Genomic DNA, 18791 nt, shown 5'->3' on the forward strand with positions numbered 1-18791 from the left:
CAACATTTCATGAAAGGAGAAAGAAGAAAAAAACTTAAGGAGAAAGAGAAAATCATTGAAAGCCAACCCAGTCATGATTCTTGACTGATTCAGGATTCTTACTTTGCGGATCTGACGCCATTGATAAACGGCGCAAGTAATGGCATGACAGTCGATTAGCGATTTTACATAAAAGTCAAAACATCGATCGATTTCGATCCACTCGATTAGATTTTTGCCGCACTGCTTTCTTTTTTGCCACCAGGTAGCTGCCCGATGGAAACGAAGGGTCACCGGGTGACGCCAGCGCAGAGGTGGCAAACGGGGGTGGCGTTTGTCAACGCTGCACTGATGAAATGCTCGGCAGATGGGTAGGGTGGGCGGTGGAGGTGAGGCAGCATCTGCTACGGTGATGTCGCAAAGACCTTAAAAAAAAAGCGCAAAAAATAGCATGTGAATGTGCACGTGCTTGCTCTGCGAGGAGACATGGCCTCCAATCCGTGTTATAATTTTTGGGGTGTTATTTAAATTGGATTGACCTGCCTTAAGAAAGACATGCCAGTCTCCTGCCCTCCTGTGCCATTCGGATAAAATCTGCCCTTCACCCTGCTAGATTGATAATGTGCTAATTTTAGCTACTAGCTTGAAGTCATCCCCGGTATCAAGCTACTAGCTTGATACCGGGGATGATTCAAGCTAGTAGCTAAAATTAGCACATTATCAAGCTAGTAGCTTGATACCGGGGATAATTCAAGCTAGTAGCTAGCTAACATGCCAGATTCATCAAAAGACACAAAATTGGTGATTGATGTTTAAAAACACAAACATGAGGTTGAGTGAACAGCGAAGACCCTAAATTGTTTCATGTTGGTCAAAAACAGGATGTTTGTGATTTTGGTGTTCAGTCGAATAATCAAATCGAGGTCCAAATGTTACGGAGTCCGTTCTAAAAGGTTTCAAAACTGATGCGTTGTGTGTGGCGAAACTTTTTCGTGTCTAACTACAGCGGGAGAAAATTAAAAAAATTCAAGCTCGATTTTACTTTTTTTTGGGGGGGGAAGAAACTATTTTTTCTCAGCATCTCCTCAGGACACTCGTCGGGACGATAACGTCTGCGGAGATGATCTGCTTTCTGTTCGTCTCCTTAAGAGCAGAAAGATGCCGCAGCACTTTGTTCAAATATTGATGCAAACCCCTCGTCTGTCGTCTCGCACACGCTTGGAAGCTTTTTAGGCTTTTTTATCCATCCAGGCACACTTACGACATGAAACGGGACATCAATCTTGTTTCGCAAATGAAAAAAAAAAATGCAGCGTCGAAATCCTGGTTTCGCTGCAGGTTACGGTTATTTGTCAATAAAAAAAAGGTGTACCTCAAGTTCATCGAAGACTAAATCTTCCTTTTTGTTTACAAAAACATGTGTCGAGCAGAAGCGTGCGGGGGGATGCGCGGGACCCGCGGCCTTGCCTCCAACCCCCAAGGTGATGCCGCGCATCTTGATCACGGTATCGCGACAGCTTGCCAACCTGCCGGTGGCAGACGGGCGACGGCGCTTCCCCCGGCGTCGTTGCCATCAAAGAGACGAGAGTCACGAGCAGAAGTGGGTCATCTACCGAGCGTCGACGTGACAAGCGTCTCCCCGAGCGCACGACAAATCATCGATCTGTAAGACGTTTGTTTTTTGTTTCTTATGGAACATGACATACGTCTGCGTTTGCTCTTTACATGTCAAACTCAAAAGACACCGAGGGTAAACACTCTTAATTTAGATCAACGTCAACAAATACCAACTTCCTGTTTAGGCCTTGAGTTTTTCCTTCCAGATTAAAGACAAATAAAGTAATAGAATAAATGTAAAGTTGTGAAGTGAATTCGTAGTAGAGACTTGGGGTCAGACTTAACATCAAGAGAGCCTATCAAGCTGTCTTCAGGCAGAAGGCGGCGGGGGACACCCTGAACTGGTCGCCAGTCAATCGCGGGGCACATACAGATGAACACCATTCACACTCACAATCACACCGAGGGACAATTTGGGGGTCCCAATCAACATGCCAGGCATGTTTTGGGAATATCAGAGGAAACCAGAGTACCCGAATAAAACCCACACAGGCACGGGAGCACACCGAGGGACAATTTGGGGGTCCCAATCAACATGCCAGTCATGTTTTTGGAATATCAGAGGAAACCAGAGTACCCGAATAAAACCCACACAGGCACGGGAGCACACCGAGGGACAATTTGGGGGTCCCAATCAACATGCCAGGCATGTTTTGGGAATATCAGAGGAAACCAGAGTACCCGAATAAAACCCACACAGGCACGGGAGCACACCGAGGGACAATTTGGGGGTCCCAATCAACATGCCAGGCATGTTTTTGGAATATCAGAGGAAACCAGAGTACCCGAATAAAACCCACACAGGCACGGGAGCACACCGAGGGACAATTTGGGGGTTCCAATCAACATGCCAGGCATGTTTTGGGAATATCAGAGGAAACCAGAGTACCCGAATAAAACCCACACAGGCACGGGAGCACACCGAGGGACAATTTGGGGTTCCCAATCAACATGCCAGGCATGTTTTGGGAATATCAGAGGAAACCAGAGTACCCGAATAAAACCCACACAGGCACGGGAGCACACCAAGGGACAATTTGGGGGTCCCAATCAACATGCCAGGCATGTTTTTGGAATATCAGAGGAAACCAGAGTACCCGAATAAAACCCACACAGGCACGGGAGCACACCGAGGGACAATTTGGGGGTCCCAATCAACATGCCAGGCATGTTTTGGGAATATCAGAGGAAATCAGAGTACCTGAATAAAACCCACACAGGCACGGGAGCACACCGAGGGACAATTTGGGGGTGCCAATCAACATGCCAGGCATGTTTTTGGAATATCAGAGGAAACCAGAGTACCCGAATAAAACCCACACAGGCACGGGAGAAACGTGCAAACTCCACACACTCCAAGAGCCGGAATTGAACCCTGCACACTGTGAGGCCGATGTGGTAAGGAGTCGACCACCGTGTATGTGAACACACACACAGACACACACACACCCACACACACTTAAAGGCTACTCTAATCTTACCCGTGTACGGATGATTAATGACACGAATAAATTTTTCAGGATATTAACATCCTTCATTGCATCTCATTTCCTTGCTGCCACCAAGCAAGTGTCAAAAAGCTGCAATGTGCCAAAAAGCTTTTCACACGTTAAAGGGCAAGGCCGCACTTTCATTTATTCATCCCTTTGCTTTATTTGTGTCCAAAGTGTGAGGATTTTGTTTTAACTTATTTATCGAGCCTGCCGCACAAGACTTTCATTAGAGAGAGGTGTCGACCGGCCAGGAGTCATGCGGCAAAATCTTTCAATTATGCCGCCGTCTCTTCCGGCCTTCTTCACATCTACGATTTCACATTTAATTCACATCTGGAAAATCTAAACCTCATATGGAACATAGAGTCAAGTTTTGACCACAGTGAAACAGTCTAAGGTCTAAACAAAAAGAAAAAGTGTTTTTGAGACCTGGACAAAAAAAAAACAGCAGTTGACTTGTAAACAACGGGGAAAACACATTACGGTACTTTTAGGTTAATAGAAAAAAAAAAGCTGAAGTTTAAGGTCTACAGCCAAGTGGCCGTTGAAGACAATAACATAAGCAGCAAGCCCCAAAACTTAAAAACAGGTCGACAAAGTGGGTTAACCTCCTCCTTCTACTAAGGATTTGGCGGCTGCAATCCGGGAGCGAGGACCTCCTGCCGATAACATTCCCGAAGAATGTGTGCAGGCGGATTAAAAAGTCACAGAATACGGAATGATTCCGCGGAAGATGGAGGCGGGCAGCGGCGGGCGACTCCACATTGAAAATTCATGGCCGTGAAGCAGTGCTTTTCTGTGTGCCAAAAGGTGGCTAATGGTGCGTGAAAAATGCAGGAAAACCCCAAATCTGGGCAGCAAAAAGTAAAATCCAAGCAAGATAAAATGCAGTTATGAAAATATTTCCTTGCTTTTAACACATTTAAACACAATTTTTAAAAAAAGTATTTTGTAGGCATTGTAAATGTGTCTGAACGTGACAAAACAAAATGCAGGTTTCAAGTGCATAGAAAATAGCGTACTTATTGTATCGTAGCGTAAGAAAGTCGAGGTTCCGATAACGAATCGGAACGGCGCTGATACAAGGAGGCGCCCGCAGCTGAGCTAAGCTAAGTCATTGTGCGTTGCTAATCAGCTTTTCCCTTGATAGCCCTTAATGACTTATTAAGAGGCGCAGCATGCAGCGCCGAGGATTCGCGATGAATAATTTAAGTCGACGAAGAAAAAAAAAAGGAAAGAAAAAAAAAATAGAAATCAGCCATATGACAAGAAGTGGGATCTTTTCACGCTGAGCAGCACTAGGCTAAGCATCCCGTGGCGAGTCCAGGGCACGCGGTGGCCCAGATTGCGGATTATGTAACATCATTAGCAGAGCACGGCGAGCCAATGCAAGTAATATGGGGTGCAGGTGTCCACGCGCTAGCTAAATGAAGGATGACGGGGCTAAATGTCAACTTGCAAGTTAACTCATTCACTGCCAGCCAATTCTAGACCAAGTCTGAAAAGACGTTTAAAAACGTCTTTGGGAGTGAATGAGTTAAGCTAGAAAACGGGGGAAAAAGAACTTGAGCGTCTACTGTCCTCGATCGATGCATGAAGAGTCCAAATGCAAACGCAGACATTGACTACCAATGACAGAGAATAAAATGATTTTTAATTTTTTTTTTTAATTCTGTGGTTGGAGGCCTTTGTAGACTTGACCTTCAACACTATACGGTCCAATACTTTTGGAGAATCAATCACCAGACTTCAACCCAGTAGAGCACACAGTTTACCGACAATCGAGGATATGGAAGCAAATATCAACCCGCTACCAACACTGAATAAAAGCTTAGCTTGTATTTTTTTATTTTTTTTTCAAGCCGTCATTCATTGACAACTTGAAAACATCTTCTCACCCCCGTGACGACCCGGCCGCCATGTTTGTTTATAGAACAATGGAGGCAAGCGTGTGTCAGCAGGTGCAGCCCCTAAGTGGATTGCTTTGGCCTTAAAGCTGATTTATCTGATGGATGGTTGCAGCCGCTCCATTGCGCTGACATCTGGGGCGACTTGAAATTACTTTTTTTTTTTTTTGCGAACCTCCCCCACCGACTGGACCACCGTCGAGCCCGCTTGCTGTGTTATGAACTCACGCGCGCTGCCCTCTTGGGACCGGGAGGCCTCGGAGTATGAGGAGAAGAAGGAGTACCGTGATGGATGGGGCAAAGGAGGTAAATGGCCTGCAACCCTCCAGCCCCCCCCCACCCCCCCAAACATCAATTTCACCCATTGAGCAATCCCGTCCTGATTGGATGTGTGCCGATTGAAAAGCCCAGGGTGGATGGGGTTAGGGTTTGGAACATGTGACTGGACGGGTGTGTCATTTTACGTGGATCATGCGGATAATAAAACCAGGTGGTAAAAGCACTGAAAGACTGGACTTACGGGGGGAAAAAAAATTATTTGCTGTACTTTGTAGTTTTTGTGCTCGCTTAAGAGGAGGCTGAAGAAACTATAGGGAGTTATTGAAGCTATCAAATCATATTGATGTGATAATTTTTTTTATGTTTGTTGCCACCTAACCCCCCTCGCCCCCCCCCAAAAAAAATTATAATCATTTTTTTATGTCAAACCAGAAAGGGATTGGTCTCACTGTTCTAATACTTTTGGAGAGGAGGGTAGCTAACCTCATTTATTTCTCATTGCTGTGATCATCAGTGAAACAAAACTGCGATAAAGTCGTTTTGCGAGTTTTTCCAGGAACAGTTAAGCCCCTCGAGAAGGGCCAACGCTTGGAATGATCCTTTGTGACTTGAAAATCCTCAAAGATGTCGATGGCGCACAGACGCTGCAGAATGAGTATTCTAATAGCGGTCATGTGACGCGAGGGGTTGCGGATGATGTTCCAACAGATTCTAATAAAGCGCGCGCGGGGGATTAAGGGGCTCGCCATGTTTATGTATCGCGGCGATTAACTCCTATTGATCCCGCTCTCGCGTCTGTCGTTCAAAGTGATTACAAACTCATTTGTCTCGCCGCTAATTTCCAGTCCTCGGGATCACGCCACGTGTCGGGATTAGCTGTAATCGCCAACCCCCCCACCCTCCCCGGAATCCTTTGGCAACACGGGAGACGAGACGTCCTGATTGGTATTCACCCTGTCGGCCAGGTCAGGGTTCATCCCGTACGTGTTCCGCGCCGGTGCGGCCGCGAGCTGCATAAACACAGAGGCCGGGTCGCCGCATCCGGCAGTTCTCTCTCATGTTTTTAAGATGAAGATGGCGGACTCACCTTGTACTCCCGCCACCTTCGCCGTGCTCTTATGAGTTCGCCTGTCAAGTTTCAGCAACGCGAAAGTTGATCAATGCGCAACGCAGGGAGATGAAATGCATGAGAATGTTAGCTACATGCTAACAACACAGACTGGATACAGTTACGCCAAATACATCCAAGTCCGACCCACTTTCATCAAGTTTAAATCGATATCTTCTAATAGTTTTTGCCCAATCAATGTCCAGACTTAAACGCTCAGGCCTGACTTCATTCTCGACATAAAAACCCTAACCCAGGTCCTAAAACGCCAAATTAAAACGATAACCGAAGACTGAAACACTCATTTAAAACCCTATCTCAGGCTTAAAGTGATAATTTGAAACCCTAACCCTTGGTGGAAACACAAACCCAAGCTTGAAATCATAAGCCCATCTTCATTCATTCATTCATTCATTCATTCATCTTCCGAGCCGCTTGATCCTCATTAGGGTCGCGGCGGGTGCTGGAGCCCATCCCAGCCATCTCCGGGCAGTAGGCGGGGGACACCCTGAATCGGTTGCCAGCCAATCGCAGGGCACACAGAGACGAACAACCATCCACGCTCACATTCACACCTAGGGACAATTTAGAGTGTTCAATCAGCCTGCTATGCATGTTTTTGGAATGTGGGAGGAAACCGGAGCACCCGGAGAAAACCCACGCAGGCCCGGGGAGAACATGCAAACTCCACACAGGGAGGCCAGAGCTGGAATCGAACCCGGTACCTCTGCACTGTGAAGCCGATGTGCTAACCACTGGGCCGCTAAGCACATCTTGCAAACCCTAATTTGAAACCCTAACCTGGACTTGAAGCCCCTGAATGCGATATCATAACCCAGGCATGAAATACAATTCTGAAAACGTAACCATTCATTCAAATACAAACACAGGCTAAAAAAAAGACAAACCCAGGCACGAAACCCTCATTTGAAAGCCGACCACAGATCAATTTGAAACCTTAACTCGGCCTTAAAGCCCTAATTTAAAACCTCACTCTTTGTCTGGAACACAAACCTGGGCTTTAAATCCTAACCCAGGCTTGCAACCCTAATTTGAAACCCTGATACTTATTTGGAACCCTCGCTCTGACTTGAAACTCCAATTGGCAACCTGATCCTGATCCTGGGCAGTCGGCCCCCGTCAGGGACTTGCCCCCCCTCCCGGGTCCCACATCCATCATCATCATCATCTGGCCTCATGGTTTTGAAAAGTATTTTGTTGACGTTCTCTGGGGACGTCGGCGTGGAGCAGCCTTTTGTTGTCAACTAATAGTTTTTTGACACCTGCCCAAGTTGTCGCTAGATCCCCCCCCCCCCCCCCCCCCCCCGGCGCAGCGAGCTCGATCAACATCAACACTCGCGGCCCCCCGCAAATAAAGCCGGCCACCCCGAGGGAGCCTCTCGAGTGGGAACGAAAGTCGGCCTGGGGCCGTCAGTCACGTGTCCCGAGAGCTTGCTGAGGGTTTGATCGGTAAAAAGCTGGTGGGGGAAAATGAGCGAAAAACAAACACTTCTGCTAGTGTTTGTTTGCGGGGTCTTTTCCGGAAATTTAAGGAGATTGTTCCAACAGCTCCCAGGAGTCAATGCAGGACGCGCAAGAAAGACACCACGGCATCACATTTATGAAAAGTAAGGTTGTCGCTTGGATGCGGTGGTAAATAATGCCTGAAATGAGATGGAAGACAAGTTTGAAACCCTAATCTTGCCCCAAAACCCTAAACCAGGTTTGAAAGCCTCATTTAAAACCACCAAACCTGTTGAAACGATTTTGTCTTAAAGTCACAGGCAAACTCGACGTCTCTGATTGGCCACTTTGAAATCGTCAATAAAAACATCCGCCGCCCTCCCCCCCAAAAGTCAAAAGCGAGTAAATAAACGAGAGCGCCAGCGACGCCATCTTTCCCGTGACGGGCGGATAAAAAGTGTTTTACGGCGGCGGGGTCGCGACACCCTCCGACGCTGACACCCGCGACACTATTGCTGTCTTGCGTCGCTTTTTTTTAAAAGACGTGCCGCTCTATTTTCCCCGACACGCCGCCGCGCGTAAATCAGCGGCCGCTCTCGTCCCGTCTCTCCCTTATCATCCATCTTTCTCAATCATCTTTCCGCACGGAGTGCCGCGCCGCCACAAATCTCACGGCGAGTTGATTCCCGCCGCTCCCGCCCACGCTCGTGTTTATTTCCCCGTCGTCTCCGATAGTCACTGCACTCCCCCCGGCACCCCCCCCGCAATGAGTCAGGTTGTGTCATTTGCATTTGGACACACGGGCGGGGAGCGTTTTGGGTGCGCGGGATGACGTGCTTGGAATAGAAAAGCTCAAGGGTGCTAATGTTGCCTGAGAAAAAAAACACAAGGCGGGAGATAAGCATGGAAAGAGATGAGACATTGAAAGGTTTTGTTTGAAATCCTAATTTGAAACCCAACCTTGAAACCCTGACTCAAAGCTCCAAATTTGAAACCCAACTCAAGCTTGAACGCCAACATCGAACCCCCCCCAATGTGAAACCTCAACCCATGAAGCGCACAGAAAGCAAACATGGGCCCATTTGGTGCTAGCGCGGCGGCCATCGTCATCGCCACAGTTTGTCATGTCGAATCTTGAAAATGTGCTGAGTCGCCCGCATGTTGGCGTGTCGCCGTTTGGAGCCAAATGGAAAGTGAAAGCGAGACAAAATGAGACAAGCTCAAGACGGACGACAAGCTGATTTTAATTTTCTTCCGTCGCTCGCTGGTGGACTTTTCCTAATTATTCTCCGCCTCGCTTCGATGGGCCGCAATTACAATCCGGCATTAGGCAAGGAATGAAAAAAAAAAACACACTGTTGCAAGCGTGTCTGCTTTTGTTCACACTTACAAGCTATCGGGTGGTGTGAACACAACGCATTCGTTACCATATTTCTCTTTATATATATATATACACACACGCACAGTTGTACCTTGAGATACAAGTTTAATATGCTCATTGCTTGTATCTCAGAACACTCAAATCATCGGGTTTGTAACACAAAGCCAAAATAAATATCTATATATATATTGCACGTCGTCCCGCACGCAGTCTGTCCTTCCGTCTGTCCCATTTCAAAACGTACCTACTTCACCGCGCCGCTGCGCGCCGCCACTGCGCCGCTCAGGCAGTGGCTCACTACGATCGCGCGGGCATCTTAGCGAAAAAATGTTGTCTACCCACAAGCATTGCAATGAAATTGTTAGTTATTTAGTAGAGCTAAACATCTCTTTATTTTCGCGATAAGCAATGAAGATGAACAAAAAGTTGAACCAAGCAACAACACTTTTGTGGGCCGAAGGCCCACCTTACCAGCCTTCCGCAGGAACTAGCTGATGAGCCGCCCGGAGGGCGGCAAACCAGCTAGTAATATATAATATAATAAAAAAAAAAAAACACCCAACCGGCGATGGCTCGCAGCACAGGATGCTCGTAAATTGATGGATTCATTAGTCAAGGTACCCGGTAGACATTCCCCGAATGTTGAATGTTCCACAAACTCACGAGCAAACCTCTAAATTCACATTGCGGGGTCTTTCGAATCATGATTTCAAATCTCACATCCATTTTCTGCAGGAATCTCATTCTCTCTTGCCGCTTATCATTCTCAGCATGGCTGCCGGACCCCATTGCGGGTCAAGGGGTCGAAACCGCAATGAAGACCTCATTCCAGATGTGAGCTAGTCTCTGCTGGCTAATCCCTCAAGGAAGTCCGATCGAGATGCGGAAGCTTAAAGAATTCCGCAAAGACGTGGAGAAAAAAAAAAGAATAAAGTGGTGTGCTGCCATCGAGGTGCGTGCTCCGCTGAGGGAGCGCTCGCTTTATTTACAAGGACCTTTACGATGCTCCTCGTGATGGCGCCGTTGACCCCGAGCAGCCTGGAGGACCTTATAAAAGGTACATGCCGATTATTACCCCCGGTTGCAGCTCATGCGGTGCAGAGTGTGTCTGCGTGTGCGCACGGAGACAATGCAAGTGCAAGTAATGAGTGTCGCTGCGCTGATCTGGGCCAATTATCCTGACTGGCAAAAGGTCCGGTCCCCGTCTCCTTCCCGAGGGAGGAAGATGACGGGTGGATGCGGGGGTGGGGGGGGGGGGTGTAGTGGCTTCCTTGTTAGAGGACTCGCCAGGGATGACAGCGAGGTACACTTTTCACATAAAGGGTTGAACGTTTTGCGAGAGAAGGTCACGAGAGTGGTCGTATTGAGAGTTTGCACCGTTGCCGGGTTGAAGGTTCGAATTTAGTCTCGGACGTCAGATGAACCAAATTTTTTTTCTCTTTAATAATGCCATCCATCCATCCATTTTCAACATCGCTTATCCCAAAGTGGGTCATAGGAGTTTGCGGAGCCTATCCCAGCTGACTTGGGGGCAGAAGGCAAACTACACCCTGAATTGGTCGCCAGTCAGTCTCAGGCTACATATAGAGACAAACGACCATTCGCGCCCACATCCACACCATATTGTTTTGTGTTTTTTGTTATTGTAAAGTGTCCTTGGGTGTCTTGAAAGGCGCTTATAAATAAAATTTATTATTATTATTATTATTATCACTGAGCGGAAACAACAATTTTGGGGTGTCTTAAAAATCAATGTATTCATTTCTAAATGTTCTTTAATTATTTTGTATTACGTTTCTTTACAATACAGTGTTATCAGTCTTTATTCAACACGCGCACCTCAAATCATTTTGATTTAATTACCTCTCACTTGTGAGGTTGAAGCCTTGAATCTGAACTCTAAACTAAAAGTAATTCTGTTTGAAAAAATATATATATTTTTACTTTATTAATATTGGGGGAGGAGGGTGCGCTTGTACAGAAACTCAAGCGCACGCAGACAGGCGTAGACATTTGCATAAACTAGCAACTTTGCATTTGCATAAACTAAGAGACAATTACAACTAAATCTGCTAATTTAGTCAAATGTTTCCTCAACGCAGACGAGCTAATTCCGGCTCTAAATATTCATAAACATCAAACCGGTCCCTCTGTTCACCTCCCCCACGCTCACAAAAAAAAATTCAAGCGCCTTATGCATCACAACAAAGATGAATAATCCTGGCTGCAGGCCCTTGAAGATAAATAAATGATTAGCGCCTTCACGTGGCTCATTACAAAATTAATCTCGAGAGTGCTTTTCACCTCAACTACTCAATAAACTTTGCTTCAAATGAAGCGCGGAGGCGACGCGCGGCATATGGCGACTTGCGTTTCATCGCGAGCGCAGCAAACTCGCAACAACAAAGAGTCGCCGGAATAACAAAACACAAGCCACAGCCAGAAACATAGCATCTTATAAAAATCAACTACAATGCCGGGATAGCAGACAGCTACACACAAAAGGCACGTCTGTCAAAGCGTCTGAAACATCCTGATGCTGCATTCAAGACGGCTGGGAAGTTAGCAAGCGCCCACTTGGAAGGTTGACGTCAAAGTCTTCCCGTCAACCACGCTCAACTACTATTTTCTTTTGTTTGCAATGACAAACTGAGTTACTACAGCGATTTGATGACGCTAATGCTAGAAGTTAAAAAAAAATCAATTAATCAACTTGAATAATCAGCTCATTAGCAAGCTCTGCAGGAGCCCGATAGTGATTCTGATCATTTGAACCCCGTTCAAACCGTTACTGTTGCACTCTTTGTTTCCTAAAAAGGAGACAATCTGTTCACGTCGCACAACTTTATTGCCAATAGTTTCTTTTTGTTTTTTTTTTAAATTCTACGTGTCATTAACTCTTGTCCCATTTACACAAAAGAATTGTGTGTGTGTGTGTGTGTGTGTGTGTGTGTATATCCACCCCACGTGCGTTTGTTTTTAATTACATTTGGTCTGCATCGATGGAGCCAATTAGGCCGTTCTTGTCGCCGCTCTTTTATGTAACCGCGGTGATTACAAACAGCTTGTGTGTGTCAGTGTGTGTGTGTTTATGTCTGTGTGTCCAGAAAAATAAATAGTTTATTTGCTCAAGTGGCACCGAGCCACTTTCTCATTGGCGCTGCCTCGATGGGCTGCGTCAAACTGCGTTTTTTTTTTTTTAATTCTTTAATGAGCAATTTTCCACATGGCTATGTCAAACGCTCACATTTAAAAGTCAGCCAGTCACACGAGTGTTTAAAAAGGCACGCTCGTCCAAAGCCTCGCAGGAGCTTTCAAAATTCTACTTGGAGTCAGACAAGGATGCTTCTACAAGTTCAGAACACAACCAAAAAAGTTGACTTCAAAAACAGACGAGTGAGAAATTCTTTTTACGAACCCTGAACCTGAATTCAAGATTGTCTGCCGAAATACCAAAACCCAGTCTATCCCGCCTCTGCGCAGATTTCGCACGCACCTCGTGATACGGTTACAAAAATGGAGCCTGAGATCTTTCTTTCTTTCACCAAGCCGCTGAAACCATATCGCGGCACCCATTGAAATTCAACTGCATTATCACTTGCTATGATGGCATTTCTTCACCGAGCCACCGAATTGTAATCGCATCCCAGCGCCCGTAGAGATTCCGTTGCATTATCGCTCGCGGAGGCAGCATTTGATCACCAAGCCACCGCAATACACTTGCCACATTTCCATAATATGTCCCCTTTACGATCGATTTCTCATTTTGCGGCTTGAAGTTCTAATTTCTAGTCTCTGTCTTTCTACCAGGAGACTCATCAGTGCCCGGTCTGGATGAAGAGCAGCTCGTCAATACAGCAAACAGCCTAACGACTTCTTGGTTTGCCGGAGGATGAACACGCACCTGCTGGGATTGAGCCTGCGCCAGCTGTGTTTGGATTGACCGACTATGTCTTCTATGTGTACACAGAAGGGAAACTTACTGCGGCGCATACAAAGCACTGATGTAAAATGGCCTCCGGTGGATGATTTCGCCGCATTGTGACAGCGTTACGGTTTTTAAATAAGCTGTTGTGTGTGGAGATTGTGCGACAGGAGTTAAATGCTTGCATGTGCACTTTTGTTCCCCAGAAAAATAACATACTCATGGGCTCACATCCTCCCCGGAACAATTTATCTCCCGTCCAGGTTACAATGAGAGCTTTGTGAGCCCCGGAAATGATGAAGCAAACCAAAAAAAAAAAAGCTTTAGATGATTGAAAAGCTTGTCAAATATTGTCAGCGATGCAAAAATTTGCTTTTTTTTTAAGGACATAAAAAAAATCTTGGACATTGACGTTGGGCAACAAAACACATTCGCGAATCGCAATTAAACACTATGGAACATTGGAACTGGATCACTTATTGTATCATATCAACAAATGTTCACAAAAATTTGAAATCAATGATGCATGTGAACTTTTCTATCTTTTTTTTTGGGCACTGTTTCAGAATCGAACCTTTTGTGAAAATAATAATAAAATAATAAATAGTGCTAGGACGGCCCGGTAGTCCAGTGGTTAGCACGTCGGCTTCACAGTGCAGAGGTACCGGGTTCAATTCCAGCTCCGGCCTCCCTGTGTGGAGTTTGCATGTTCTCCCCGGGCCTGCGTGGGTTTTCTCCGGGTGCTCCGGTTTCCTCCCACATTCCAAAAACATGCGTGGCAGGCTGATCGAACGCTCTAAATTGTCCCTAGTTGTGAGTGTGAGTGCGAATGGTTGTTCGTCTCTGTGTGCCCTGCGATTGGCTGGCAACCGATTCAGGGTGTCCCCCGCCTACTGCCCGGAGACAGCTGGGATAGGCTCCAGCACCCCCCGCGACCCTAGTGAGGATCAAGCGGCTCGGAAGATGAATGAATGAATGAATAGTGCATGTAATATTTATAAATTATATCACATTAAATCATTGAAATATATTGCAGGGTAACTGAAGTGACTCGTATCGAATCAAACCGTTAGCGGGAGTGAATTTTATGGCAACAAAATTGCAAATGTGCCGCATGGGAATTGCAGCGCATCGTATTTGGAGTCATTGAGTGGACAATACGTGAATAGAATGAATCGCATGGAGTCGCCTCATAATTGAGCGGTAATGATATGGTATACGCCAACATGGTCATATTTTGTCCCCACTTCGAGTGTCTGAGCTCTCCTGTACGCGAAAGAGAGGACTTTGCGCGGTTATTTACTCCTCCAAATGTCAGCACTAAGCAGTTTGGACGTCTGCGAGTCGCCTTCACTTCCACGAACCGTTTCAACAGATCGATGTTGACCAGCGGAAGGCGCTAAAAAGCTGCCGCTGGTTTACTCGTCCACGTCGGGAGAAAGGTCACCGCGGACGGGATCAATTTATGCTCTTTCTGCACCCAGGCCTCATGGAATTGCCGTCAATGTGGTCAAGCTTAACGCCAATTAACCGGAGACAGTTTGAGCCGAAGCTTAAATACGTGCTGCAATCAAGTAAACGCACATTATTTGAAGAAAAACCAAAAAAAACAAACAGACATTTTTCTGATTTAAAAGATCATCATATTGAACAGAATCGTTGAGATACAAAGAGGTGTAATTGTGAGCGCGAATCTATGTGTGCCCTGCGATTGGCTGGCGACCAGTCCAGGGTGGACCTCGCGTACGGCCCGAAGACATCTGGGATAGGCTCCAGCATGCCCGCAACCCCTGTTAGGATAAGCGGATTAGAAAACGGAGGGATGAGTGTCTTGACTACTTTTAAAGCTGTTTCAGCAGATGGCAAAAATGTATTTGGTGCCTGTTCATTTTTCAACCTTAACAGGTCAGGTTTTCACTGCCCCGAGAACAATTGATTAGGCTTTTGTATCGTCCCACAGGTCTAGCGGGACCTGCGGCCCTATTTGCGTTCGATCGCTGGCTGTCGTCACGAAATTGGACGAGACGAAGGTTTCCCCGCCTGTGGACCAAAGTGTTTGGCTGTCGCTTAAAATCAATTGTGAAAATCATTCAAACATTGGCTACAGCACTTTTTCCACAAAATGACCATTAAAGACTTGCAATCGAAATGGAGGACAAACATGGAGCTTGATTGGCCCCCACAGGCTGACGAAACCATAACTTCCAACCTTAACCCGATCTTGAAACCATCATTTCATAATCCTAATTCTGTCATGAATACGAACCCTGTTTTGTAACCTTTAACCTTTAGTTTGAAACCCAAACTGCCTTGAAACCCAATTCCCAACACTACCCCAGCCTAGAAACCTTACTCTGGAACCCTAACCCTAGTCTTGAGACCTTACTTTGCGGCAAAGAGATAGCGAATAGGAGTTTGATTTGGGAGTGGGGGTATCATTTACGAGGTGTGTTATTGTTGGGAAATGAGAACGGCGGAGTAAATTGCTGCCATGCCAGTCAATTGGCGGCGTCGGCGAGGACAAAGAGTAAACAGAGACGCTGACTGGATGGAGACGGATGGCGGCGGGGTGATCTCTGACCGCAGCTGCAGGGATGCTCCCGCACACGCCATCACTCCCTCCCTCCCACCCGCCGATTCCTCAGACGTATTACGGAGAGATTCATAAGGCCGTCAGACCTCCAGTCAGATGCAATATGTGATATACGGCCTCGGGCGGCCAACAGCTTGACACGGGGCCGCTTTGCTCAACCATGACAAGGACGGGGAAAAGATACCATGGAAAGCAGGGGGATAAATTAGCCGTAGGCGCAGGTTGTTTTATCCGGGTAATACAATTATTTATCGAGATGAAAGTCAATTGAAATGTTAAACTGGGCTTGAAACCCTAACACTAAGCTAATTTGAAGACCCTAACCCAACCTTGAAAACCTAATTTGAAACCCCAACCGTCAAACCCCAACTTCAAAATACTAACCCCAGGTATGAAACCGTCATGTAAAACACTAACCTAAGCATCAACCCCTAACAGTTACGCGAAACCTTTTATTTTTAAACCTAGCCCTGACTTGAAACCGTACTTTGAAACCCAAACCGTGTCTTGGAACCTGGGGGATAAATTATCTGCAGGTTGAGGATGTTTTATTCAGGTAATTGAATTATGTATTGGGATAAAAGGCTTCTCAGGAGGCTCCACAATGCTACGTTGAGACTAAGGGGCGCTTATTTTCAATCAATTATACATTCGGGCTATTTGGGAAACAGCACATACTTGTGACATAATTTACACATTTATAAATCACTTAAAAGATGGGCGACTTGAGACACCAAGTTTGGGAAAGCCAGAGAAATTCATGACGCGTATAATTTTAGCAATCGACAAAAATGGTTTGCACTAATCACGTTTTCATTGGTCCACGGGTTGCCAGGCAGAGTTCAACAAGATTATCTTATTAAAAAACAAACGCCGAATTGGACAATTGACCAAGGATTTAAACCTTACTTGAAAGCCAACTTTTAAATCGTAAACCTGACTTGAAAACCTACTTTGGAAGCCAAACCCATTTACAGGAGCAACGTAGAAAAAAAAATACATAATGCAGACTTTCCCAAAAAGCTGAACACAGCAAGTGCATCATTCAACTTTCCACCTTCTTTTCTTGTTTAGCTCCCTAGGCGGCGTTGAAAATACGAAAGCACAACACTTTTTCGTTGCTCCCTTAACTGTAGTTTTAACAACGTCGAACCCAACGAGGCTCCTTTTGTTGCCGTGTTTGACGTTAGCTTACGATTTGTTCGCATTAGGCAGAAAAGAGCTGACCCGAAAGGATCCTTTAACGAGTCATCGGACGCTCCTCAAGAATCCCGACGCCCACAATCTCCATTTGACTGGCGCCCCGTCGCAGCTAATCGACTTACACGGGAGATGATGGCGCTCGTGTTTCATATTTAGCCGCCGGCTGAGATGAATCCTCCCTTGAAAGCTCGCCTTCATATAGTTGCCGTGATCTACCGCCGGCGCTCATGATGCATCCTGACAGGGGAAGTCTTCACCACCTTTGCCAGGTCCTCCTGCGACGTCTTTTTATCAAGATTAAACGGCTTTCCGGCAGCCGCCTCGCAGCCCGCTCGCAGTAATGACTGCATCCATCAGGCTTTACAGTGTCCCGCGTTAATACCTAAACAAATGGACTTGTCTGTGTCTCGCCGTTATCATCTCATCGCAAATATCACGCTCCTCGACGCGCCACCTACATCCGACAGCCTCAAAGGGGCATTCTTTTATTTTATTTTTTTTACGTTTAGGGAGTGAGGTGCCTTCATTTGAACACAGAACTTGGGCCATTCGTCTTTGTTAAACGGAATTATTTAGTCACTCCTAAAGCGACAAGATTGACTGCTCCTGAAGGAGGGTGGGGGGGGGGGGGGCACAATGAAACTCTGATTGGTTTTACTTTGTGTATGATTAAGACACCATCAAAAATGCATGTGCGGAACGATTCGTCTCCAGTCATTTCACAAGAAAAGGCTTTATTTCGAAACTTTTGACACTTTCTTCATCTGAGGGGGGAAATGTTTTAATGATGATGAATTTTCAAGGCAACAAATTGGAGTTGGTTTATATTATTCTTCCAACAAATGAATCGCGTCCGTCCTTGTGGAATTGACTCGTGTTTTATGACAAGTCATGAAACTTCACCGCAGTGCTCTGCCTATGCACAATGACAAAAGGCTTTCGCAGTTTATCATTTCGTCTTCCGTCTGTCTAGGAGACAAAATTCAAGTTCAGCAGCAAGTGGGCAAAAATTTCCAGGAGTAGTTGAATTTTGAAGGAGCCCTGGAAATGGCAAAAAAAAAAGAAGAAAAAGAACCAAAATGGCTGCAAAGTGGCTAACTTTGCATGTCTTTTTGAGGACGTCTTATTGAGACTTTTTTGGTGCGTCTACTCATGATAGACATGGCTTCCAAATGTCACGTTGTGACCAACCAAAACTGACCAAAACTGGCCTCGGGGGCTGAATTATTTTTACATTTCCAGAGGTTGTGTAGGACTAAAATGGCTGTTACAGACAAAACTCCCATAATTCTTAAGTCTTTTAGCATGGCATCTACAGGCTTTTTTGATTTTTGTTGGTCGACCGAAGATAGCAATATAAAATTTGGTGAACGTGGCTAAGTCAACCTGGCTTTGAGGTCTGAAATCTTTTTAAAATTTTGGAGAAAGTTTGCAATCAAAATTCAAACTAAAACGGCAGACTTCCTGTGTCTTTTTAGGCATGGCTTTTTGTGGGTCTCTCATGACAGATATCAACACCAAACTGTATGTTGCTAAGCCAAATTCTTTTTGGGAGTTGAATTCTTTTTAATACTTTGGAAGATGTTTGTTACCAAAATTCAAACCAAAATGGCAGATTTTCGCTGTTGTTTGAGGGATGGCTTTTTTTTGTGGATCTACTCAAGATAAGAGAACTCACACGAGTAGTTTGTCGTATTATAGAGAGTCATTAAAGAGTATTTCTGACATCTCCCACTCACACGCAATGACAGAAATCTAAATTCTTCGCAATTTCGCACCTAATATACATACTTCAAATTTAGTAGCAATTTAAAAATGTTTTTATGGAACAAGTTTTATTTT

General features: G+C 45.7%; 1 protein-coding gene across 4 annotated transcripts in view; it reads right to left on the bottom strand.

Moving 5' to 3' along the window:
- LOC127591374 (netrin receptor UNC5D-like) overlaps positions 1-18791 on the bottom strand; it is a 96402-nt gene that overhangs the window by 21104 nt on the left and 56507 nt on the right. The gene's annotated exons all lie outside the window — the stretch shown is intronic.

Source organism: Hippocampus zosterae, chromosome 18 (assembly GCF_025434085.1).
Source record: "Hippocampus zosterae strain Florida chromosome 18, ASM2543408v3, whole genome shotgun sequence".
NCBI classification, from domain to species: Eukaryota; Metazoa; Chordata; class Actinopteri; order Syngnathiformes; family Syngnathidae; genus Hippocampus; species Hippocampus zosterae.